The 12051-nt window shown below is 37.9% G+C and overlaps 1 protein-coding gene across 1 annotated transcript in view; it reads left to right on the top strand.

The window, feature by feature from the left end:
* The window catches only part of LOC139130693 (E-selectin-like), a 160805-nt gene that overhangs the window by 27417 nt on the left and 121337 nt on the right, over positions 1 to 12051 (top strand). Inside the window, exons 2-6 of the mRNA XM_070696443.1 lie at positions 2943 to 3023; positions 4501 to 4608; positions 4861 to 4989; positions 6439 to 6627; positions 6866 to 7072. The gene's annotated coding sequence lies outside the window, so the exon portion shown is untranslated. The remainder of the gene's footprint in view (positions 1 to 2942; positions 3024 to 4500; positions 4609 to 4860; positions 4990 to 6438; positions 6628 to 6865; positions 7073 to 12051) is intronic.

Raw genomic sequence — 12051 nt, 5'->3', positions numbered from 1 at the left:
TAAACTTTTTTATTGACAAATATAAACAAAACAGCTCTTCGTGGTTATTTTATTAAAAATAACAAATAAACAAACACAAACACTTACACACAAACAAACGCAGACACAAATAAACAAGGAGCAAGAGCCCCCTGTGGTATGATGTCTACATAATTTTGTCGCTGCGTTTCATCATTTAACACTTGAAGTCGTTTACAAATAGCTGTTTTTTTCCTCTGGTTTTATCAGCACGTTCTCGAATTAAAGAATAAATAGTAAATAAATTCTCTTCATAATCTGGTATTCTGCTTCAAGACAGGAGTATCGTGAATTCTTTATCATGAACATTTTTGGTGTTAAAAGGCACATTTTACAATGCTGCTGTTGTATGCCAGGGTCTCATGGATGAGCTTATCGTCTACATTCTGACAATCATGGTGTCAATTGTATAGTGTTGTGATTCAAAATGATACGTGTGTCAATCAAGTGCATGAATATGCCTAAGAAATGATAAAAAAGGAGACTGGTTTGTACAAAATCAGTTTGACAGGATTGACATTACAAGTAACCACGATTGTGGAGTGACTGTGTTGTGACCAACATATACCTGGCAGCTCAGGAACAATTACACGCACAGCACATTCTTTGCCTGATTTATCTACGACGCCTATCTATGGACGCAAGAGGGCGCCTCTACGATCCCCAAAGCATTTATTCTCAGGGACCGTTCAGTTTTTCACGACCGGCGACAAACTCTGGGTGGGGTCGCCTTCATTTTAAAATCCAAGAAGTGGGAGATTTTCTAGATAGTTTTAATTTGCACGTCACAACTACGCAAGTTATTGTTTTTCAATAAGGTGTATTATATCGCAGAATTACAAGAACAGTTACAGTTTCCTGCTATTCGGAGTTCGGTAATTGTAAGCTTAGATAACTATGATAACTATATGCACGTATAAAACTCTATGTCATTAAAAATCGTGTAAAAATGTTGAGTTTATTGCATGTAAATGACTATTGATTTGAAACGAGACATGGTTTTGGGTGATTTTTGCTGAGTTGTGCATATGTGGAGAGACATCCATTGAAATAGGTTAACAAGTTTGTTTGACCGAAGATCACAATAGACTAGAGAATTCATATATAGTTTGGCAATACAAAATAATTAATTTAAATATGGTTGACTCAAGTTGTCTTGGCTGTCTTGGCAATATAAAAAGCTGTCTATACATTTAATACATGTCAGAGGTAGTGTTTACACTCGTACAAAAGTAGCATATTTGAATATGTGTCTGCATACTGAAGTACCCAGCAGGTTTTCAAAAAGACCCTTTCACGGGACATTAGCTGTAACTATTAATGAGTATATATCCTTTCGGTTTTCTTGTTCTGTGTATCAACAAGTAATTGCGGTTGACATTGAAGACAAAAATGGTGAAAAAATCATTGAACGTTAAAGCTTGTTCATCTATATAGCATTCAAAAGATGCCCAGTATTATGTCTGTCCACATAGCTCATATATGTGTAATGACCATCGTTATTGTTGATAAAAGAATGTCAGTCCAGACTTTATTACAATTTCAACAATAACAATGCTATATTGTGTGTTTCTGATAACCTGACCTACCCTAGTTAATCCAAATCCACTGAATTGTGTGTTTCTGATAACCTGATATACCCTAGTTAGTCCAAATCCACTAAATTGTGTTTTACCAAAGTTAGTCCAAATCCACTGAATCGTGTTTCTGATAACCTGACCTACCCTAGTTAATCCAAATCCACTGAATAGTGTGTTTCTGATAACCTTATATACCCTAGTTAGTCCAAATCCACTGAATTGTGTGTTCTGATAACTTGACTTACCCAAGTTCAGCGAGTTAGTCCAAATCCACTAAATTGTGTGTCCACGGTGTTTCTGATAACCTGACCTACCAAAGTTAGTCCAAATCCACTGATTTGTGTTTCTAATAACCTGACGACCAAAGTTAGTCCAAATTCACTGAATTGTGTGTTTCTGATAACCTTACCAACCAAAGTTAGTCAAAATCCACTGAATTGTATGTTTCTAAGCTGCTCTCCCTAATTAGTCCAAATCCTCAATTTTCTCCTGTCAAAAGGGTCATCAGGGGTATATCGTTCTTTAAAACAAGTGGCAAAAATCTGCCGGCTCCCTTCTCTAGCCGTTAAAATTGAACGGTCCCTTACACACGTTTTTATTCACAAGGGAAAATCTGTTTCAGAGGATGGACAGGCAAAACTCAGGGAGGGGGAGGATCATTTGAAATTTAAAAAAAACTTTGAAAAGGTGTCATGCTTTTCCACAAAGCACAGAGAAGGGGTCAGACGTATGCGAACACTTTATCCTTCGTTTTCTGTAGAGACATCAAAAAAGTGGTATCGGAAAGTACTTCTCCATTGAGCTGTATGTTATACAAGCCACCTTTCATTCGATTATTTAGATTGGCTTAGACTTAGTCATGTGGCATATTCAAAAAATTGATTAAACATGGTTTATGAAACTCTTGCCAGCTCGATGATGTGATCTTGACCGTCGAGGACGCACCTGAGTTTAGTGCTAAAATCCGGTCGAATAAACGTGATTGTAATGATTAAAGCGTGAGTACGTACGTCTTGCTACAAACAAAGCTTGTTCATATATAAGAATCATTTGAAAGTAATTTGAGGTATGGCGATCGCAAAATGGAGCTGTTCACAGCGACTATAACCTGCCTGTCACTACACCCTGCTCCGGACAAGATTTCTGCGCATACGTTTGGACACAGAAGTTCTTGTTCGGTGTAATAAATTCAATAACACATCATAGCTGGGACAAGATCACGATTAGTTGACCGCTCAAGTGGTGGTGCTTCTAACGGTATATTAATGATGCCCTTGCTATCATGTGTTATTATTTAACTATTTCATTCGTTCCTTCAACGTTCTCGTCTGATTTTCGTCGTAGATTTTCGACGTCGACGTCGTCGAAGATGCTTTGATTATAGACGGAGGAGTTCGTCGACTCAACGGAGAAGTCCTCCCGTTCGTAAGAAAAACTTTACACTTTGAATTGTCTTCATTTGTAACCTACCAATTGATATTTATGGAGTGTGATAAATTATTCACTGACGTCATTTGAATGTGATAGTCAATATTACAGTCGTATTCTTCTATTTCTGATGTGAGCCCTTCGTTTTTAGCTCACGTGTTCACACACGTGGATAATGTCTTAGTGATGTCTGTCTGTCTGTCTGTCCGTGTGTGTGGTGTGTGTGTGTGTGTGTGTGTGTGAGTGTCTATCTGTCTGTCTGTCTGTTTAACGATATCTCAAAACGCCTGAACAGATTCGAGTCAGATTTGGTAGACAGGTACCATATGCAACTAGCAAGAACTAATTTGATATTGGTTGGTGTGGCTTGCATATGAATGAAGTTATGCAATATCATTTTTTTCACATAAAGATTTCCCTATGGAGACAGTTATGACAGTGTAGATATATATCAAGAAAAACTGCACAAAATTTCACAGATGACAGTCTCAGAACATTTTGATGATACTGTGAGTGTCATGTCTATTGTCTGCTCATTTGCATATTTAATGAACTTTTGTAATTAGTGCCATAACTCTGAAATTATGGTACCTAATTCGGTGAAACTTGCTACAGATATTGATCTGATAAATATATAATTGTACTGAGAAGCATTGGCAGTGTCAAGTTAATAAATAGCTCATTTGCATATTTTATGAAGCTTTTTAATTAGTCATATAACTCCGAAATAACTGCACCAAATTTGATGAAATCTGCTGCAGATACTGATCTGACAGATATCTGACTGTGGTGTAAAGCATTTAGTGGTGTGAAGTTAATTAAGGGTTCATTTGCATATTTAATGAACTTTGTAATTAGGTATATAACTCTGAAATTACGGCACCCAATTCGATGAAACTTGCTACAGATATTGATCTGATAAATATCTAATTGTGTTATTAAATATTTAAGTGTCAAGTTAATTAATTGGTCATTTGCATATTTAATGAACTTTGTAATTGGTGATATTACTCCAAAATTACAGCATTAAGTTAAATGAAGGGTGCTACATATGTTGATCTGATAGATTTCTAATTGTCCCATGTGGCATTGAGTAGTATGAAGTTAATAAAGGGTTCATTTGCATATTAAATAAAGTTTTGTAATTACTGATTTAACTCTAAGAGTACTGAAAGTTGATAAAACCTGCTACATATAGTGATATGACAGATATCTGATTGTTCTGTGAAGCGTACTACTATTAATGAACCTGTTGTAAAACACGTGAGCACATTCAGTTCACATCTGGTTATTCGAATGTTTTATCAATTTAATCTATGCGTCCTTTAACACAGTTCGTCTTTAACGATTCATTTCTCTCTGTGGTAAATTACTTGGCCATAACTTTATGAATTAGTATTTGAAACACTATCCCAACGTAAAATCTTGTTGAAAGTTTTAACGATGTAACTACTTTTTACCTCTCGCCTTGCAGAAAGAGCAAGATTCACATACTGTCCTGGTAATCTCGGAACACAATACATTGAAAGCACTCGTACTTACGATCGGAGAGTGTATTGGTCTTGCCCAGTGCCACAGCTTTGTAAGTTTATCATAACTTTGAATTGTACGCTGTCGTGTATCTTAAAGATTAGGCCTACTTATCAAAAAGACGTGATTTTCAATAGACCAACATTTTGTACTAAAACTGCGTTTGGTGTCAACATTAAATAAATTTGCAAACTCTTTCCTGGCTTGCCCTCTTCTTCGCTTGAACGTCTATGTTAATTACTTAAAAGTTTTACGTTCGACTCATAGAACATCTATCTACAACTTTGTGTTTAAACTATATCAGAGTGACGCAAGTATTACCTAACTCCCGGTCTGGGCCAGGCACATATTTCCGACCGGGAAAACACACAATACAATACCAGCCAAGAACTCTGCAGGAGTGATTACTGCACGTTTACTTTCGTTGTGGCAGGTAAGCTGAGATTAATGCTTTCACTTGAATGACTCTGCAACTCATCAGAACAATCTTTCTACAAGCTTTACGAAACTCCCCCTAGGCCATCGAGTTAGAGACAAATAGCTTTCATACCACTAGCTCTGTGCAAGACATATTTTCATTGATTACTTCATATCATTCATACCATTAAGAATCATTATTGAGTTTACCGCAGATAGGGTTATTAATATTTGCTTTCCACGTATGATTGTGGACAATATATAGTCTATCTATAGTTTTATCTTTTAAAATATGTTATCTTCTAAAATTAACACTACACTATTTAATCTAGACTGAAAGATCTGTTGCTCAAGGGCGCTCTCTACGCTCCCTCGAGCGACGGGTCTTTCAGTCTACACATAATTCTTCAAACCTGTACAGGGCTCGACATTAGCGGTAGTCCCGCATCCACAGACTACCAACTTTTGCAAGGGGCTACCAAATTCCATGAAATGGTAGCCCACAAGGACTACCAAAGACCGGGACATAAAATTCAGTCGGTACTTGGCGTGCCATATCGGGTCCGTCACTTTGGAACGAGCTAAATTGCAACTTTGCAACCAAGTTTTAGTATCTCACCTGATGTACTTGTATCACAAACACAGGAAATGATGGCCGATGAAAAACGAATGTTTTCATTGCATTTTGATCATAATGTATAAATCACAGACAATATGCCTCTGCCTACAGAAAGCCCATGGTCTATTTAAGCCCAGCTATAGTATGTCTAGTCGTGCTGAGAAGGTCGTGGTCGTTGTCATGCCGACTGTCAAACATTTGCGTACAAATCTGAGTGAAACGAATCGTCAATAGGTCACCGAACTTTTGAGTATCACTGTTGTCCAATAGGCCATAAAAGATCGTTTCTTGTCACCGCGTATGTCATTCCAGAACCTGCGCGTCATGGCTTTTTGGGTTACATACTCATCAGTACAGCTATTCTTGATATCCCTGTTTGCATGTCCAAAATGCTAAAAGGAAAACGGAAGTATTATGCAGCCAGTGATAAAAGACCATAATTGTTGCGTCAATAGTGCCAAATCAGCATAGTTAAGAAATTAAAAAAAACATGTAAGAAAAGACAACCACGTCGCCGTATCACATTTGCTAAATGTCAAGGACCAGAAACATTTTTTTGGGCTTTATACCTGTTTCCTTTGGATATTAGGTGTGCCAGTATTCAAATCAAATAACTAGAAAATTCACTTCATGGGCAGAATAATGAAAAATTGCTTTTTCGTGTCTCGTTAATGAAAAAACAATATCCCTCAACTAAAATATGCATGGACTACCAAAAATTGTCACTGGGCTAACAACTTCAGAAAAAGGTAGGTACCAGGGAAAAAAGTTAATTTCGAGCCCTGCTGTACATATCAAACTTACTTCGGTCGTCATGGAGTGTCCGACGTATTTATTACGTTACAGCACAGCAATGTTCTTCCCTGAGGAGACCGTCAGATGGCTCAATCAGCTGTAGTCATGGTAACATCTACGGTTCTAGGTGCACATACTTATGTAATCCTGGTTATTATCTCAGCGGAGGTACAAGTCGAGAATGTCTAATAAATGGAAACAGTAACATGTACTGGTCGAGCGGTGCTGCAACATGTACAGGTAAGATCAATTCATCACATACTCCGTAAATTGTATCAAAAGTAAAAAAATTAAATCTCTGGACGAGCTCAGTCACTTTCATTCAATTGTTTCCCACTTGTCTCCGTTTCTAAAACAGATATTTATTAAATATAAAATAAGTATTCTGACAGGGATTATTGTATCTCATCCCTAGAATTTATCGTCAAAATCTACCCATAACAGTTTCAGAACAGCAAAAGGATATGTTGATTTTCAGCCCGTAGGTGTCAACCTGTACTCTCAAATATACAACATCGTTCTGTGAGTTGCACAAATTCTAACGCACAAGGAAGTGTATGTACACACAAATGTGTTACCAGTGGATACGTCATCGCTGGTCATGCCGTGGTCACGTGTACAGGTCCATCCTATACATCAAGCAGTACGACAGGAAGTTGGAGTGCTCAGCAGCCAACATGTATAGGTTAGTGAGATTTTAACCTTTAAATGAACCAATTCATTTCGTTGATTTACGGAAAAACTTCAGCAGAGAGCGCGCCCTCTTGTGTCGGCCACCATGAGTCTCCTCAATTAAGAATATAACATAGCCAGTCAAGAACTTTACTGGTTTCTGACATTGCGGCATATTCCGACACACTAAGGGGAAAAACTTTAAGTTCCAAGTTTACAATGGCCAGATGATAATTCCTTGAACTTGCTAATGAACGGGAAGAAACATGCTGACACTGATAGCTGTGACGTTATGATCAACGCCAAGATCAAAGGCCAACATCTATCATCGCAAATTCTGTGATAAGTGTGTCAAACAAAGTTTAAAGGAAATAAACTTTGAGGTAGAACGCTAAATCTGTTAAAACAACTTGAACATGCCTCTGCCTGGGATTGATCATTTTCATAGAAGCTGTTCATCAATCTCTGTATTTTGTATATTTGCATACAACCATTTAATAATAATAATAATAATAATAACAAGGCAGTATTGCTGAAGGCAATGAGTACTTTGGCCGTGATAGAGTAATTTTGAGGACAATATATACTACTATTCAAATATGGTCTTGAATTTCCTCCTGTCATTAGGCATTTGATTAACTGGTTATTAAACGAAGCAATGGCATGACAATGGCAAAATATGTCTAGCAACTTTTGTGGAGTTTGAGGCAGGGGTTCTTTATTTATAGTGGAATTGCTTAAACTCCTTAAATATTCAAATTACAGCAAATTTCTTTGTTCTCGATTGTAGATGTCTAATATTTAGATGGGCATATTTAGATTTCTACCCTATAGTTATCCCTATATACCAAATATCGGCCATCCAGCTCTATTGGCTTGCTCAGAATTAGATATGCACATAATTAATGAGGTACAATATGTGGTGTCATAAGGTGTCTTATCATACCAAATATGAAGGATGTAGCACTTGTGGTTACTGAGTTGTGGACAAATATATATATTTGAGGTCAAAGGTCATTGAGGTCACGTGACATTTTGTCATAATAATTGTATTGCTAAGTTATTCCTATATACCAAAAATCAGACCTCTAGCTCTATTGGCTCGCTCAAAATAAGATATGCGCATAATTAATGAGGTACAATATGTGGTGTCATAAGGTGTCCTATCATACCAAATATGAAGGGTGTAGCACTTGTGGTTACTGAGTTGTGGACAAATATGTATATTTGAGGTCAAAGGTCATTGAGGTCACGTGACGTTTTGTCAAACAAATTATATTGTTAACTTATCCCTATATACCAAAAATCAGACCTCTAGCTCTATTGGCTCGCTCAAAATTAGATATGCGCATAAATAACGAGGTACAATATGTGGCGTCATAAGGTGTCCCATCATACCAAATATGAAAGGTTTAGCACTTGTGGTTACTGAGTTATGGACAATAATGTATATTTGAGGTCAAAGGTCACCAGGGTCACATGATATTTTGTCAAAATGACTGAGATATCTGCGTGAACCGTTGGACTCACTGATGGACTCACGGACGGATATGACCCAATCTATAAGCCCCCTGAACTTTATCCGGGGACAAAAAACTGTGTCACTGCATCCTTTAGGCAATATGAATATGATGAGAAACTAAATTTTTATTTTTCTTGGCCTTATACATGGGAGTCTATGGAGAACTGCCTTATACATGGGAGTCTATGGAGGTGTAAACTAAAAAGTCCTCTAACACGGCCAAATTCGATCGCATTGTGAAACAAATCGACGTGCATCTGTATGGGGTTGGGTACTATTCTTGTGCAAAGTTTGAAAGAAATTGACCAGGGCATGTCTGATGAGATATATGAACGGACACGGACGGACTGACATGACCAAACCTATAACTCCCCAGGACTTCGTCCATGGGCACTAAAAACAATGCAACAGTTATTACAGCTACACCGGCGGTAGGTTCATATCCAGAGCCCCGTACGGTCTGCCGCCGTCGCTTGAAAACAATCTCATAAACCTGGCCATATGGACAACTGTGTATGGGCAGCTGGGTACTTGACTTCCCGGAGAAGGTGAGCTGTCACGTTCAAGCTCAGGATTATTTGTCGATCAAATTTCAGTAAATTTACCTACCTAGATGAAATTTTGTCTAAAGGCTGAAATTTCGCCGAAGTTTGACAAAATTGCATCGATTTTTCAGGTTCATATCCGACATTTTTGAGTTTTGAGTGCAGACAGAAATAAGTTTTGAGGCAACATGGCTGCGACCCCATGTTGACCCCTAGCCCTGCGTACGATGCTATGTGCTACAGCTAACACACAGCATCGTACGCAGGGCTAGCGAGAGAGTTGCCGACATCGACGGTTATTTACGAGAAGTGAATAAAAGACTGTCATGTTTGGAAGCGATCGAGTAGCTGAGGTAGGCTGGGATACGACTTGGGCCCAAGAACGCTGAATTTCGGCAGTAATTTGGCTTTTTACGTCAAGTCCCAAAATGGATTTGAAGTCACCGACCCTACGTACGGGTCTTTGCAGGGCTGTGGTGAGCGGGGCGATTAGCTGTAGCGGAACACACAGCATCGTACGCAGGGCTAGTTGACCCCAAGTGAAAATGTGTTCACGATCAAATCTTCCTATATTTTTTTCAGAATTTTTGACAAAATCATTGCTTCTTAAATCTTTTGTAAAATATAAAATACTAAAATAAAAATGCGATGTGCCATGTCTCCAGATTTCTAAAATATCTTTCGTTGACCGTTCGACGGAATACTCATTTCGCAAACTTGTGACGCAGTTGAAATTCAATACTGACCGCCAAATAATCTTAATGAGACGAGATCATTCTAGACATCCTCCAAATTATCCAACCATTTGCGTTAGAGTTCAGCTCGCTTAGAGTATCATAACATTCTTCGGCCTTCGTTTAGATCGACCCTAATCTCTCCCATTTAGGAAATAAATACACAAGCTACCTTGACAAAAGTTCGTGCACCATCCAGGACCAAACGTTCAAACGCACTACAAATCTGTCTTGACGTCATCATCTCCTTACATGGTAATCGGCATACCGTATTTTTTAGCAAAGGAGACACAGAATACGTCGGAGTATTCAGTTTCAAAACGTATTACATTGTGTGATGTTGTCAAAAAAAGGTAATGTTACTGCAGTTGTATAAATTAGAAAACACAAAAGTTCAAATCAGTTTATTTTGGACTGGCTTTACCCAACATTTCATATTGTTTCTTATGCCAGATTTGACCACGTGCTTACTGGCGACCCCTTTACATGCAAATTTTGTGTCAAATGGTGTGTTCTCCTGGAAAAACAAACGTACGATTTCTATATGAAGGAGGCAAAATTTGCCCTCAAAACTCGAACCACCCTTTATGGGGTGTACCTAGCTATTTTGAACGAGCTTCTCGAATCTGCAGCTCTATTTCGAAATGATGGTCTGGTTTTCTCAGCTCAAGGATAAGTGTTCTCCATCGCTGTGGGCATTACTATTCTCAACTGGGGGTACAGTTTCCAGTCGTAATGTTTTTCATTGTGTCCGGATATAAAACCTTTCCTTTTTACACTTTCACTTTGATTAACATCTAGTCCACATCTTGTCAGCGATTAATCATGTTCCAAGTTTAAATGTTAAATTCTGGTCTCGAGCCCTCTTGTTCGACCAAACTGAAATTACCCCTCCCACTTTGGCTCGTCCAGTGGGTGTAGCAAGGGTCGTGCCATCGCCTAGGAAACGGAGGGTGCATTAATTGTTGCATTTCGATGCACATTTTGATTATATTCAGAAGATTTTGTGGCAAAAACTCAGATAGAGAAGAATTAATATTCACATCTCACTTATTCAAGACTGGCTGAGAGCAGCACTTCAATTCAGTTAACATCATTACGCCATTTATTATGCCAAGAAAGATGAAGCCAAGACATTTTGCCCTCCCTGGTCTCAGCCAGAAATGGTTATACCTTACAGAGTTTTTTCCCACGGAATGAAAACAAATGTACTTGGGCTGAGGCCCAAGTACAATACTAACAAGGCAGTATTGCTGAAGGCAATGAGTACTTGGGCCGTGATAGAGTTATTTTGAGGACAATATATACTACTATTCAAATATGGTCTTGAATTTCCTCCTGTCAATTAGGCATTTGATTAACTGGTTATTAAACGAAGCAATGGCATGACAACGGCAAAATATGTCTAGCAACTTTTGTGGAGTTTGAGGCAGGGGTTCTTTATTTATAGTGGAAATTGCTTAAACTCCTTAAATATTCAAATTACAGCAAATTTTTTTTGTTCTCGATGGTAGATGTCTAATATTTAGATGGGCATATTTAGATTTCTACCCTATAGTTATCCCTATATACCAAAAATCGGACATCCAGCTCTATTGGCTTGCTCAGAATTAGATATGCGCATAATTAATGAGGTACAATATGTGGTGTCATAAGGTGTCCCATCATACCAAATATGAAGGGTGTAGCACTTGTGGTTACTGAGTTGTGGACAAATATATATATTTGAGGTCAAAGGTCATTGAGGTCACGTGACATTTTGTCATAATAATTGTATTGCTAAGTTATTCCTATATACCAAAAATCAGACCTCTAGCTCTATTGGCTCGCTCAAAATTAGATATGCGCATAATTAATGAGGTACAATATGTGGTGTCATAAGGTGTCTTATCATACCAAATATGAAGGATGTAGCACTTGTGGTTACTGAGTTGTGGACAAATATATATATATATTGAGGTCAAAGGTCATTGAGGTCACGTCACATTTTGTCATAATAATTGTATTGCTAAGTTATTCCTATATACCAAAAATCAGACCTCTAGCTCTATTGGCTCGCTCAAAATAAGATATGCGCATAATTAATGAGGTACAATATATGGTGTCATAAGGTGTCCTATCATACCAAATATGAAGGGTGTAGCACTTGTGGTTACTGAGTTGTGGACAAATATGTATATTTGAGGTCAAA

The sequence above is a fragment of the Ptychodera flava genome, chromosome 4, assembly GCF_041260155.1.
Source record: "Ptychodera flava strain L36383 chromosome 4, AS_Pfla_20210202, whole genome shotgun sequence".
NCBI lineage: Eukaryota > Metazoa > Hemichordata > Enteropneusta > Ptychoderidae > Ptychodera > Ptychodera flava.
The sequence above is the reverse complement of the archived record's forward strand: the minus strand, read 5'-3'. Positions and strand labels throughout refer to the sequence as shown.